This window comes from Caretta caretta, chromosome 11 (genome assembly GCF_965140235.1).
Source record: "Caretta caretta isolate rCarCar2 chromosome 11, rCarCar1.hap1, whole genome shotgun sequence".
Lineage (NCBI taxonomy): Eukaryota > Metazoa > Chordata > Testudines > Cheloniidae > Caretta > Caretta caretta.
In genome coordinates, this window is record NC_134216.1 from 46,779,389 (window position 1) to 46,793,908 (window position 14,520).

At 41.9% G+C, this 14,520-nt stretch overlaps 1 protein-coding gene across 5 annotated transcripts in view; it reads left to right on the top strand.

The window, feature by feature from the left end:
• Window positions 1–14,520, top strand: part of UBE2E3 (ubiquitin conjugating enzyme E2 E3) — a 239,547-nt gene that overhangs the window by 217,775 nt on the left and 7,252 nt on the right. The window lies entirely within an intron of this gene.

The following is a 14,520-nucleotide window of genomic DNA, read 5'->3' on the forward strand; positions in this document are numbered from 1 at the left end:
GGACTGCTTCCTACCACTCGGGTTCCCCTCCTCTCGCTGCGTGTACCAGCTCCAAACCCTCTTCCCAGAGAGTGGCTGCCCTATCCCAGCAGTAGCCCCATTCTGTTGCCAGCTACCTGGCTTTATAGGCCTCACCTCTTCCTGCCCAGCTGAGCCTGCTTTCAATTAGCTACCAGCTCTCTGGCTGCTCCTCGAGGTGCAGCCTGTGGAATTAATTGGCCTGCCTGGGCCATCTTAACCCTTTCCAATCTTGTGTGGGGTGGACACCCCATCACAGGTTCTAGGAGGTAATATGGAGGGAATCAGCTATACAGCTATGCTGTGCCACTTTTACCACATGTCCTTCTTACTAGCCTAATCCCCAAAGGATTAGGCTGATATTCAATTCCTCCATCCACAAACCCCTAACAAATTAGATAGCTGCACTTATTCAGTCAGGCTTTGATCAAACTGTGAAGGTTGTCTAAATTCACCTGTGACAGCAGGTGGTATCTGCAGTGGCAAGATTCTATTTAATATTTATTCGATTTTTCTTGAGTGATTAGTGATGTAGGGTATAATGGTTAGGATTTGGAGCAGGAAAACTAACTTGTTCCTACTTCAAAAAATGTATACGTTGATGAATAATTACTGAATCAGTAACTAGCAAGACTTATTCCATGAACAGATATGTCGTTTAAAATATGTGGTTTGTAAACAGGAGAAGCAGAAGGACTATAACAGGAAGCTTCTGGAGAGGACAGAAGAAGGTCAAGCATGTGAAGAAATTCACATCTCCTTGCTTATCACCTCAAATAGTTGAGCACTAAGTGGATTCAAAAGGGGTAGAAGATTTGTACTTCAGAATTCCCACACAATTGCCTACTTTAATCGGTTGAGGGTTATTGTACAAGGAAGAATGCTCTACCAAGAATATGATTTTGCAAAAGCTATTCTATCCAGCCTGTGTTAACCCTTGTAAAAATTGAACTAATGCTGCTTCACTGAGGCATCGGTGGCTGGTGGAGGTGGGGGGAAATAGCTCTTAGAATGAATAGTAAAAGGCTATTTGGCCCTCTTTGTTTGGAGTGACCATTTTATTTTTGAGAGTCCAGCCTTTTATTGCTATTCAGAGAGATGCTTGTCAGATTGTTACAGCCTCAAGGGACTTATTGTGATTCTCCCTATTCTGTTTTGTTAACTTTATCCATGCTTAGTCTTGGATGTGGAAATGGGGGGAGGAGGAATTTTCAAAAGAATAGAATTAAACTTAAATGCAAGTGTGCCCTACAACATGACTAAGAAGACTAAACCACTAATTGACTGAGGCTGTGTCTACTCTGCCCTGCAGTTTGGATTACGGGGGTGTGAATAGCAGCATGCACCAAAGTGCTGCTCTGTAACTCCCCCATGTGGACATTTCAGGTGCTAATTAAAAGGTTCCTAGTTTGCATTAACAAAATCCTGTTTGACGAAGATTATATTAATCTATAGTTCATGGCCAGTGTCCACATGGGGGAGTTACAGTGCAGCACTTTGGTGCCCGCTGCTATTCATACTCCCATAGTCTAAACTGTGGGGCAGTGTAGGCAAACCCTTAGATTAGGCCAACAGTTTGAGGTCAAAATAGAGATGTTTCGTTGTAGATAAAGGTTCTTAGAGAGCGAAGTAATTGTATCCACATGACATTGCAACAAAAGCAAAGTAGAACAATCCTTTCCCAGTACTACGAAGAATCTAGGGTGTTTATTTTCTGACAGGTGGATACAGATAAATATCAGTAAGAATGACTTCATGGCGGCTGTCTCTTTCTTGATTTCTCACAAAGTCCCAAAATAAATCCTGTTCACTGAATTGCACTTCTTTTCCTTGTCAGGATACAGGGATGTATTTCCACAATAGTAACAGCTTTCAATTATTTATTCCTGGAATCAGCTTTTGGACCTGAACTATAACCTTGGGTGATTGTGTAATGAGCTGTGTGGGTCTTGTGTTGAAAACACTCTGTTCATTGGTGGATTTGTCTTGAATTGCTGTCTGGAAAAGGGAGTTTAAAATATTCTGATGTGTGTGTGGTGTTTTTTTAAATTACAGTTGTTAATGTGATCAGCAGAAGGGAATATGTAGAATATTTTATTAAATATTTAGGCCAAAATTTTTCAGTGTTGGGCGTCTAAAAGTTAGGCATCTAAATCCACATTTAGGCACATGCATGAGTGGCCTGTTTTGACAGCTTCCAGTGACTTCAGAGATTTGTCCCCCTGAAAATTGGGCTACGCAAGTTACCGCCTTGATCGATAGATTATAGACACCAAACTTTGTAAATCGACTAAATGTTTAAATCTGTTTTTTTATTAAAAGGACATTTTCAGTGAGACTGCTTTGTGATATGTCATTCCATATTCTTTATTAAAATATGCTTATGATATGAATGACATAACTGAGATATACTTTACGCCAGATGGCTCACGTGAGATATCATTGGAAAGGTTATGATTTACTGAATGTGATTATCCAGTTTGTATGCCTGTATCGTTTCTGAATCTGAAGTGAGGAATATTGCCTATGTATCTATTTCAACTATGCTGCTTTGGGCGACACACACTGCTAACGCTTCAGGTACAACAATGGAAAAGCCAGACAGGGCAGATGGCCCATCAGGGAGGGCAATGAGCTGTGAAAAGCTTGGCCTTCCTGTGGACGCTCCATACTGCCACTGACTCATGGACATTGTGATACTACAGGGTTAGATGGTCTTGTCACCTGACACTAAAACATTAGCTGGGACTTCTGGTAACTTTCCACTGTAAGGGAAGGGGGTGGGGTGTGTGGCGGGGAGACAGGTTTGGGAAACAAAGGATTCCCGCCTTATATAGATCCTATTTAAGGGTGAGGAGAAAGGCAAACAGGACTCCTCCTCTCCGTGGCCTGTCTGCCCAAGAAGAAAGGGAAGGCAAGGGGGGGTCCAGACTGAGACAGGAGTCTAGTTTGAAAAAAGGAATATAACTGGAACTGTGAGTGACAGAAGCTTTGCAAACTGCCTGCAACAATATCTAGGGTGAGAAATACTATTTGTAACTAATTTTGTTTGTGAAACTTGCTTTGTTTGCATGTTTGATTTTATTTGCTTAGTAATCTGCTTTGTTCTGTTTGTTACCCCTTTTACTGCTTAATCTGCCTTTTATAGTTAATAACATTTGTTATGTTTATTATTAAACCCAGTTTCTGTAATTTCTAACTGTGGGGGTAAGAAGCATGCACACCTCTCTCCACATTGAGGGAGGGGGGAAATTTCATAATATATCTTTGGGTCTGCACTCCAAGGAAATACTCAGGACATCCTGCTAGAGCAAGTCCCTTAAACTGAGTCCAGAGCGGATCTGCAGCTAAGTGTGTGTGGGGGGCATGTGTGACAGGTTACAGGGAGGCCCATGCTGGCAGAACAGGTAGAATCAGTGATATCTCAGCACATCATATGGCTTCCCAAGGGCTCCAAACCATCACATGTTTATTATTTGGATTATTTCTCTAGGAATAATGGCTTGGAGTGTGTGTGTATGGGGAAGTGGGGAGAATGTTCTCTTTGTTGATGTAAAGATGTCATGATGCCCAGCAGAAATTGGACAATGGTTAGGTTGCAGGAATACTGAGACCACTGCCTGTCAAGCGACCAATATTGTCTCCGTTTTTTCATATTCCAACAGTCTGTGTGGATCCATTTGTTGTCTTCTGTCTTATACTTCATCTGTAAGCTCTTTGGGGCAGGAACAGCTTCTTTGTTCTGTTTGAATAGTGCCTAGCATAGCGAGGGTCTGGTCTATGACTAGGGTTCCTGGAAGCTATGGTAGTACAAATAATAATGAAGATGGCATATAACATACTGGTAGGCAATTACAAATGGGCTTTCTGACAAACTTTCAAGGTGGATGTTTCCCATTGAATAGTGGAGGTGTCTGAAATACTTGAATGCTGTTCAGTTGTTGATTCAGATCCCAGCAGGGTTCTCTCAGTCTACAGTGCTAGCTTGGGACTTCAGAGACTTGGGTTCAGTTTCCTGCTGCACCACAGCCTTCTTGTGGGACATTGGGAAAGTCATTTAGTCTTTCAGTGCCCCACTTTCCCATCTGCAAAATGGGGATAATATTTCATTACTTCCTAGGGGTATTAAGGATAAATACATTAAAGATATTGAGACACTTAGTGAGGGAAGTATAGAACTCTGTATGTTTGGTAGATGTAGTTACCCCAGAAAATAATGGTGAGGGGGTGTGTGGAGAGTAAAAAAAAAAAAATTCTCCTCCTTTTGACCACCAGAGAAAATTTCTCTGGGTGATTAAGTGAATTACAGGACTATGGGCAAATGGGGTTCATATTTGAAGAAGGAAAAATATGCTACACTGATGCAACTACTTTGCAGCGGTCAGTATTTTAGTGGCACCAAAAAAACCCCAAAACCCTGAGCATCTTGTTTTCTTATTTTTATTTCTTGCTAGAGTAAGTGACTGTCCTATTTGACTAGAATAGGGGAGCCCACACTTCCTACCGTGTGTAGGCTGAGTTTACTTCATACACCTGGGGCTCCTTGCATCCCTCCATTACCCCACACACAAGCTCTCTGATCTCCATCTTCCCATCTCTCTCTTTCAGGGACTCCCCCCAGTCTCCCCTCTGCCAGAGGTTTTTTGTGTCCCCATTTCTCCCTCTTCCCATACCAAGGTCCCCCATTCTCCCCTCCCCCCAATACCAGCAGCTTCCCCCCATGGCAGGGGTTCTGTGTGCCCCCCATTCCCTCCTTCCCTATGCCAGGACTTTTTTGTATGCTGCCCTTCCCCATACAAGGTTCCCCCCCCCCCCCCATCTCTCCCCACCACCACCATCACACTTTGTGTGCTCCCCGCCCTCTTTGCCAGGGGATTTGTGCATACCCCTGTCCCCAACCATTATTTTTCTCTCTGAGAGGTGAGTCATTCAGGGTATCAACTCTATTGTGAAGTAGGGGTATTACGCTGGAAGGCATGGGTGCCATCAAGCTGTTTGATCCGTAGGCTGTGGCTATGCTAAAGAACTGACAGGGACTATATTTGTCCCCCATTTTCCCAGTTTCCTCACAAATCAATAGGGTGCTGACCATTGATGCCTAGAATGTGCTTTGGAATTGATCAGATGCTGCATTCAAAAATTCTTGCACACGCAGAAATGCCACTGAGTTGAGAGTAAGGCTTTCACAGGCTCAGACAAAGATAGATTTCAGAGTAGTTCAGTGTTGATTGTACGGAGACGCAAGAACTGGCATTTTATTGTCTTCTTAGCAAAGTCAGCTTCTGAACCATTACAAAAATGTTTTGAAATAGCAGGAAATATTTTCCTTTACTTTTCAAACTAAATTTTTGAGGGGAAATTATTCTTTAAGACATTTACTATAAACATGTGCTTGTAGCATTCGTGGAGGTTTATGCTGATTTCAAGTTATTTTTTAACTAGTCAAAGTTCAGATTTGGTGTAGGTCTTTTAATGACCACAGATCCCGCTATTTGGATTTCTCTTCTGTCACATTCAAAATATAAGTGCGCTGTCAGAATTATACTGTTTGGGTAGAGTAGTTTAATTACAAGTCTATTGTTGGGGGGTAGACGAAAATGAATTTCGTATCCCTGGTTAGTGACAATGAAGCAACGCATTGATTGGCTTAATCTCAATATTTTGTATTGTACCAAATTAAATTTTTCAGGATTGTGTTGCCCAACAGAAAAATGGCAAGAACTCTAACTTTAGGGATTTCTTCAATGTGTTTTGGGAAAAAAAGACTGCACCTGGTTACAATTAACATTAGCAAGTAATGGGATTAAAAACTAGCTCAAATACAAATGTGAAAATAAGGCTGAGCTACAGTAGCAAGAAATTAATTGAATGGTTCTTTGTCTCATGTCTTCATAGAGAAAAACTATGAGCCTTCCAAAATACATTACTTGGTAGCTCCATAGTGTAGCTTTGACAGCAGTATCCAATGATTAACAAATTACCCAGCTGTGTTTACTACAATACTGTGTTCTTTAACTGAAGAAAAGTTTAGGGTTAGCAGTTTTAATTGTCTTAAAAAAATAAACAAAACACACCACACACTGTCGTTTTTCTGTATGCAGTGCTAAAATACTCAGGAACAAGTTCTATGCTACTTCACAATCAAGCCTGAATTAGCAGGGGATCCATCCATAAGACAAAGAAATAGGCTTTTCCAGCCGTAATTTCTAGACTTTAGGCTTAAGGGCGTGATATACTTAAGGAGTGACAGAAGCAAGGGTTTGTGCAGTAAACTAGACTCCATGTATCTTCAATTACGGGTGTAATTTATGGATGTTTTAGAGCAGTAAACAGTCTTTCTTGTTTAGGAAAAAGGCATTTGCCACTGAAATGGCAGCTATAAGATAATGACAGTTACAGCTATATAAAGAGCACAGTGGACTGGAACTTCGGAACATAAACCAGAAACTGATGATAATACTTCAAATCAAAAAAAGGCACTTTGATTAGATCCATCATTATGCCGTAGAACCTGAGAGTTATGAACAACCTCCACTCCCAAGGTGTTCATACCTCTGAACAAAAACGTTATGGTTGTTGTTTCAAAGCTGTATTAAGTCAATGTTCAGTTGTAAACTTTTGAAAGTTTACTGTGCGGCTCAGAAATGCTGTTTTTAACCATCTTAATTTAAATGAAACAAGCACACAAACCGTTCCCTTACTTTGTCAAATTGTTTTTATCTTGCTTTTTAAAAAAAAAAAAAAAATTTTACGTTTAACACAGCACGTACTGTACTTGCTTTTTGCCCTCTGTCTGCTGCTGCCTGACTGCGTACTTCGGTTCCAAATGAGGTGTGTGGTTGACCAGTTAGTTCGTAACTCTGTGGTTCTATTGTGTACATATATTGCTTCTCTAGAAGTGTGTCCTTTGTCAGCAAAAAACTATCAGTCTTTCAAAACTAGGCTGCTGTAGAGTTAAAATTGTATCTGAGGGCCTTGCCAATAAAAGCCATATAGCATTCTGTGTATGGAGGACGTAAGGAGAGCCCCTTAAATCTGCGGATATCCCCTTTATATCCATGGACCATGTTTGCAGATTGGATACAGATACAAGTTTTATATTCATGCAGGGCTCTAGACATAAGCACTCAGATACTGTGGTGCTAACTACTCTAGAAATCCCTGTAAATGTAAATAATGAAGCATTTCACACTGTGACTTCACTTCCATTCCTGCTGGGTCCCTGTTAAGTGTCTCAGGGTTGAAATTCACAAAAGTTTTACTCTGACGCATTTCAATGTCATCACTTATGGAACATAGCAAAGGCTGCAAAAAGGGTTTTGTGGCCAGAAAAGGGGTACTCTACTCATGGCTCAGTGGTGGCCACTTCTGGCAATTCTGGGTATTAGCTCCGTCCCGGTCAGTGCCCCTTCCACCATTGCTGCTCTCCTGTCACTCTTGGAATCGCAGTACAGCTGCTTCATGACTCAGCCTCCAGCCAAGTCAGGTCACATCCTGGTTCTCACTTGTAGGGGACTCTTTCAAAGTCTCTCTGCACAAGTAGCATCATTCAGTCCTCACGCCTGCTGTCCTGACTACATCATTTCCACAGTGACTCAGGCAGTCTTCCCATTCACTGCCCAAAGCAATACCACTCTGCACTGGATAGCAAGAAAACCTAGGCCTGCCCTCTACTGCAGGTCCCAGTCCAGGGCCGTACAGTAATCAGTTAAGGTCTAGGACTTCATCAACCCTACCGCTCTTTTACCTAAACTATTCCCTACCATGCTTCTTTAAGCTTGTCCTTCATCAATCTTGTTAGTCAGTTCCATCCCTCTCAAGCCTGCTAGCTTAAACCCTACCTCATGGGTTCCTATATTTCCCCCCTCCTTCTCCCTTACCTCCGGGAGAAAGGCTGTAGGCTTCCTCCCTGAGCCACTGTTGCTAGCCTCCTGGCTTTATAGAAGCCATGCCTGTTCCCTCACAGGTGAGCTTCCTTCTCATTAGCACCCTCCACACAACCTAAATATACCCTATTTTCAGCTTAATTGTCTGATTGGGTCCACCTGGCCTACTGCAACTCTCTGAAGGCCTATGTGAGGCATACACTCCATCCCACGGCCCCCAAAATATTAAGATGAAACATATGCATGAAAGTTAATCCACAATTCATATAAAAATATTATAACCACTGGCCAATGATGTATATCATGCTAGGATTTTAACTCATGGCTGATGGATCCTTATGTTACTCTACTCAAAGATCAGGTTCTGTAACATATTTGGAAGTAGGCTACTAACTGACAACACATCCCAAAATTACATGTCTTTTTGAGTGACCAACTTTTGCTGCCTTAGAGGACTGATACTAGCATATCTTCCTTCACAAATACCTGATTTGCAGCATAGTGCTTTGCTTAATCTGCAATTGGGCTGAGGTCCACACAGAACAGGACACAGGCCTTACGTGGCTAGAGATGCCTCCTTTTCTTGTGGCGTCCAAACAACATTCCTTATTGGAATCAAGGATTCATATGCAAATTACACCCCCCTCTTTCAGAACAGGCTACTGCCCACAGAGGGATTCTACTTTAGCGCCTTAGTATCTGAACATGGTAACTTTCACCTATAGGAGTGGGAAGATACTCTTTCCGCATCCCCTACAGGGTGAATTCCCCACACTCACTCACTAAGATGATTGAACAGTTTGTCTATAGCTAGAGATAGGCAGAGCAGCAGCGTTTTCATGGGTTTTTAATATATTCTAGTAGGGATTTCTTAAGAGCCCCAACAGCAGAGGCTGCAGTGGGATTTTGCCAAATGAACACACAGCCCAGCAGCAGTTCAATGTTGCTACCTTTGTGTGTATTGCAGGCTACTTGTGGGCCCCTTAACAGAAGGGAGGTGATAAGCGGGAACCTGGTCCTGGGTAGGGAGAGCCCCCTGTGGTTATATTGCTAAGGATTATTTTTAAAAGTGTAATGCCAAGCATGCACGAACAAACTTATGCTGGGTGATCACACTGCCTGAGAGCCAGTATCCTACACCCAGCGGGACATTACAGCTCAAAATAAAGGTTTTTCAAGTTGGTAGTGTGCTGAGTGCCGTAAGGATTTACATGCTGGCTTTCACAAGTGTGTGTGTTGGATATGCTAAATTTATAATTGCAGATCATGCTTCAGCCCAGACATGTACTTGTTCCTTTTCTTTCTGCTTCAGCAGGAGTAAGGAAGGTAGGGAACATAGCTTACTCTTGCTGTAAAGCACTGACGGTGCTATAATATATGTTACAATTAACCGTGGTGACAGAGTCATCATGGTTGAACTGTCTATGAAAATATTTAGCAGTTTCTCAGAGACAGAATCTTACCTTAAGGTAGATTGCAGATTGTAGATTAAAGCAATTGGTACTTAAACGGAGAGATGGGAGCACTTTAAATTGCAGTTCTCCCCATTTCACTTTCTCAAGAGCCACAATCCCCGTAAGAATCTTATTTTCCTATTTTGATTATTAATTTTTAGTTCTCTATGTTCCAGGTGTGTTGCAGTGTTCTAGAGTGAATATCATTCGTGCTCGTGTGCAACATGCATGCAGCATACACTGTATTAGCCTAGAAACACCGGCCCTGATTCTGGACTGTTTCTGAGTTGTGCTTTGTGCAGCTCAGGAGCTTGTGCCTTGTCTGTTCTTTATCCGCCCACCTGCCTGCCCCTCTCAATCCTGAAGCTGACTGGGGACAAGGCCACTCCCCACCATAAATCAGAATGTCTTAAATTCACTCTAACCTCTACCCAGCATCCTAAGGGGCCATTATGACATGTGGGGATCCCCAAATTAGAGCTGTTCCAACCGTGCCACTTTATACAGAGTGTAAAGGAATCAGGCCTGAAAAGGTGAGTAGCATAGGAAATGTTTTGGTAGCTTTATGCCACTCAGTGATTCCCATGTGCTGGGGGAAACCTCCACTTACATCAGCATTATGGCTGTTGCACCACTCTGGCAGCCATAGTGGGGCTATGGAGTACTCTCTTTTGTTTTATTGTATTGTCAAGGTTCCTTCCCCACTCTGAACTCTAGGGTACAGATGCGGGGACCTGCATGAAAACCCCCTAAGCTTATTTTTACCAACTTAGGTTAAAACTTCCCCAAAGTACAAACTATTTTACCTTTTGCCCTTGGACTTTATTGCTGCCACCACCAAGCGTCTAACAAATATATAACAGGGAAGGAGCCCGCTTGGAAACGTCTTTCCCCCCAAAATCCTCCCCAAATCCTACACCCCCTTTCCTGGGGAAGGCTTGGTAAAGATCCTCACCAATTTGCTTAGGTGAACACGGACCCAAACCCTTGGATTTTAAGAACAATGAAAAAGCAATCAGGTTCTTAAAAGAAGAATTTTAATTGGAAAAAAAAGGAAAAGAATCACCACTGTAAAATCAGGATGGTAAATACCTTACAGGGTAATCAGATTCAAAACATAGAGAATCCCTCTAGGCAAAACCTTAAGTTACAAAAACAGGAATATACATTCCATTCAGCACAGCTTATTTTATCAGCCATTTACACAAAACAGAATCTAACACATATCTAGCTAGATTACTTACTAAGTTCTAAGACTCCATTCCTTTTCTGTTCCTGGCAAAAACATCACACAGATAGAGAGAACTTTTGTTTCGTCCCCCCCTCCAGCTTTGAAAGTCTCTTGTCTCCTCATTGGTCATTTTGGTCAGGTGCCAACAACGTTATCCTAGCTTCTTAACCCTTTACAGGTGAAAGGGTTTTTTCTCTGGCCAGGAGGGATTTTAAAGGTGTTTACCCTTCCCTTTATATTTATGACATGTATATTTTTAACTTTTCAGTCCTCTGGTTGGGAAGGAATTCCAATCAGAGACTGGAAAGGTCTCTTCAGTCACCCTGTGTCCATTGTAGTTGTAAGAGCTTATCTTAGGAAGCTGTTGCACAGTCTGACAGATCCCATTGTTTGGATGTTTTCCTGGTATTCAGCCAATCTTTTTTCCCTTTATTACATCTCATTATTACCTTTGCATATTACAGCCCCCTATTAGCTCCCATAATAAAGGTCAGCATAGAGTTGGCTTTCCGCAAGTGGTTGTAAATTACCTCCCCCCCTCCTTTTTTTATTTACCAACACCACCATTATGAAATTATGAATTGTGCCTCAATTTTAGGTCTAATTTAAGATGAGTAGTATTGTCAGTGGAAGAATACTTAATAATATATGGTATTTTACTGTCACTTGCACCAGTTAAGTTAGAAATTATTGTCCTAGGCCAGGCTCCTGCAACTGGCTCCACGTGGGCGGTTTGAATGCATTTAATGAACTGTAACAAGGAATCCTGATCATTAGGCTCAGAGAGGTAATAAAAACTAGAGAGGAAGAGTATAGCCCATTAGAACATTCATGTTGTAATTCTAACATTTAATAAAAAGTACATGAATAAAAATAATTTCCCGTGATTTGCACAGATGTGCATAATAGACTGGCAGATTTGACCCACTGCTCTTGCACCAAATTAATATAAGACCAGTACATACAAACTGCATTTCATGAAAAAATATACGTCATTCTCATGACTAGCCAAGACAGAATAGTGGTGTCTGTAAAAATATGCTGCTGAAGGTTCCTACAAAACGAAGTGCACCACAGTACCGATGAACAATCTTTGGCCAGTCTTTGTCTAAATACATTGGGCCTTTGATGGCAGAAAGCCTCCTAGGATTTTGTCTTTTTTGTACTGGAAGAATCCTAAAAAGAGTGGAAGAAATTACAAGTCTTGTTTGTTTTTCAGTTTTTTGTCCAAAACCGGTACAATCATGGGAAGAGCCTTGTTGAAATCTCAGGCTTCCACCTTCTGGACAAGTGTTTGTACAAACTCTCACACTTTATAAGGACAGGTGCATTCTGATGAGAGATGCTTTTGTTTCACTGGTCTTGTAGTGCTACAGATCTCAGACCAAATTCAGACTAGAAATTATATTTGTGTTTATTTTCAAATTGCCCCAGAGTATCCTAGGCACTTTACAGAATCATATAAAAAGACCAAGTCCTTGTCCCAAAGAACTTACAAGCTAATAGCTGTTCCTGCTTCCATTGACATCAGTGGTGCAGGACCAAGCACTAAAACCCTGATCTCTGGGCAGACAGTCCCCTGCACCCACACAAAGCTCATTGCAGGATCAGGCCAAGGGATGTATCTAACATTTTTCTCTCCAAGTTTTCCACCTTTGCACCCAATGTGGCAACTTCACAAGCATAGCATTGATGGAAGTGCTGGTGTAGACAGGTCTCCAGGCTCCTGCAGTTTTGTTCATCGCTTAACTCATCCAGAGCAGATGTAGAAGACCTGAGAATAAAACTGCTGACACTTTTTCTACACTAGAGCTGCACTGGTTTTAGCAATGACAGGAAGTTTTAGGGAGAAAAGACTGGTATAGACAAGGCTTAATTTTAGATGCCCTGCAAGAAAAGGATGGCCAGGGAAAGGAGCATGGGAGAGCAACGGTTACAGTCCTAGGATTACACAGTACCCTGATTGCATGTGTACTCATCTTGAGGTTCTGTTACATACATTGCTTCAGCTTGTCATTCAGATCAGATACGTATATGTCCTTTGTCCTGTCTTGGGATACATCTACCAGGGAGGTGTAATTCCCAGCACAGGTAAACGTGCACATTAAAATAGCACCTTAAAATAGCAGAGTGGCTGTGGTGGCTCGGGCTGGCCACCCTTTGTTTGTACCTGGAGGTCAGGCAAGATTGTACTCAGGGCAAGCCTACCCTACAGTGCTACTTCGGGGCAGTGTAAGTTAGATCAAATTAAGCAGTAGTGTAGACCTGCCCTTAGGCAGCTTGAGCAGAGCTAGCACAGGTATGCGTACCCATGCTGGGAATTACACCTTCCAGCATCTGTGTAGACGTACCTTGTGTCACAGTCCTTCCCATCAGTGAAGCAGCAGGTATTTAAGCAGCAGCTGGTTTTGGTTAACTTTATTTTAGCAATAAATCTCTAATTGCACTAATCCATTTTTTTTACCTATAAAGTAAAATTTTCTGTAATTTTTAAAGCATAGATTTCTCTTGTCACGTTGAAAAAATGTGATTGCTTTGTTACTTTGGTTTTTTTTAGCCTGTTTGAAAAAAAAAAAAGATTAAAAAAAGAGAACCCCCAACATATTGCTCATGTTCACACTGCATTATTAAAGTGTGCTAACTGAATTTTGGATGTGCCAGCAACTAATGTGGTAGGGCAGCAAAACAGTAGCAATTAACTGCACAGATATGCCACATAGCCAGAATACTTAGATGTATATGTGTGCTAGAGCAAATCTCCACTACCTCCCAATCTTCCGCTGGCCTAGGTGCGGGCTGCCCTTTAGCTTTTGCCAGGGCTGAGTAGTCAGCGAGCTGCATCTGGCTCCCTGCAGCCACCATGCTCCGCTCTCTCTAAGCTGCATATTGACCTAGTGGAGAATCAGGGACACAGGGCTACTTGCATTTTTTTCATGTAGACACATGATTAAACACTTTGCTGAATTAGGCCTTTAGGTTCCAGTGCTCTCCACAATCTCCCTAATCACTGGATCCTTGGTGCCCTGATCCTATTGTGAGTAATTCTAGTCTCTCTGGTTTGCTGATCCCTGTGTCAGTCATACTCCATCCGCGCTGTGAGGGAGTGCGTGTTGCTTTGTTCAACAGGTAAAGAAAAGAAAATGTAGCTTGATACATTTAGCCAGCGGCTGTTCTGTACTTAGTGGTTGAGTGCGCTGTAGAAAAAGCCTGATTGGAAATAGGTGTTGTCTTCGCTGTATGTTACACTCTTTAGCGTGGTCTCCACACATCAATAACCTTGCAGTTGCTGGAGTTTGCAGTCATTAGTGAAGCTAAAGTATCTCTCACACTATTGGAGCATGGGGCACCGTTCCAGCTGTTGTAACAAAGTTCCCAAACCTCAGTTAAAAGCAATACAGTGACCAACCTTTTGATGTAACAGTTTTCTCCTTTGTGTGGATTTACTGTTACAACTTTATCTTATTTCTGAAGCGGTGGCACTGTTTTTTAAGCTGTGAGAGGGATGTTGAATATTGTACCAATAGAGCACTTTCTTCCCCTCTTATAAAGGTGGAATGTTCTAACCTTCAGAATAGCATTCTCCTCCCCGCATGTAACCTTGCCCTTTATACAGGACTAATAGTAGCATAGAAGATAACACAAAATAATAAATGGAGAGTTATTGCACTTAGATGCTGGGCTATTAACTGATAGGTGCCTTGTTCCGAGATGATGAGTGATTGCCAGATATTTTGGCTCAAAGCTAGACACCACAACAGTCCTTAATTGTGACTGATTCATTTGGCTGAAATATGTCGCTATTGTAATTCAGCTATGTCATTAATCTGATTGAGTGCCATCCGGCCATTAGATTTGTATGAGAAAAAGGTAGCTGACATGTGAGGCAAGAACACTAACCTCTGCATTAGACTATAAAATAACCATTAGGACA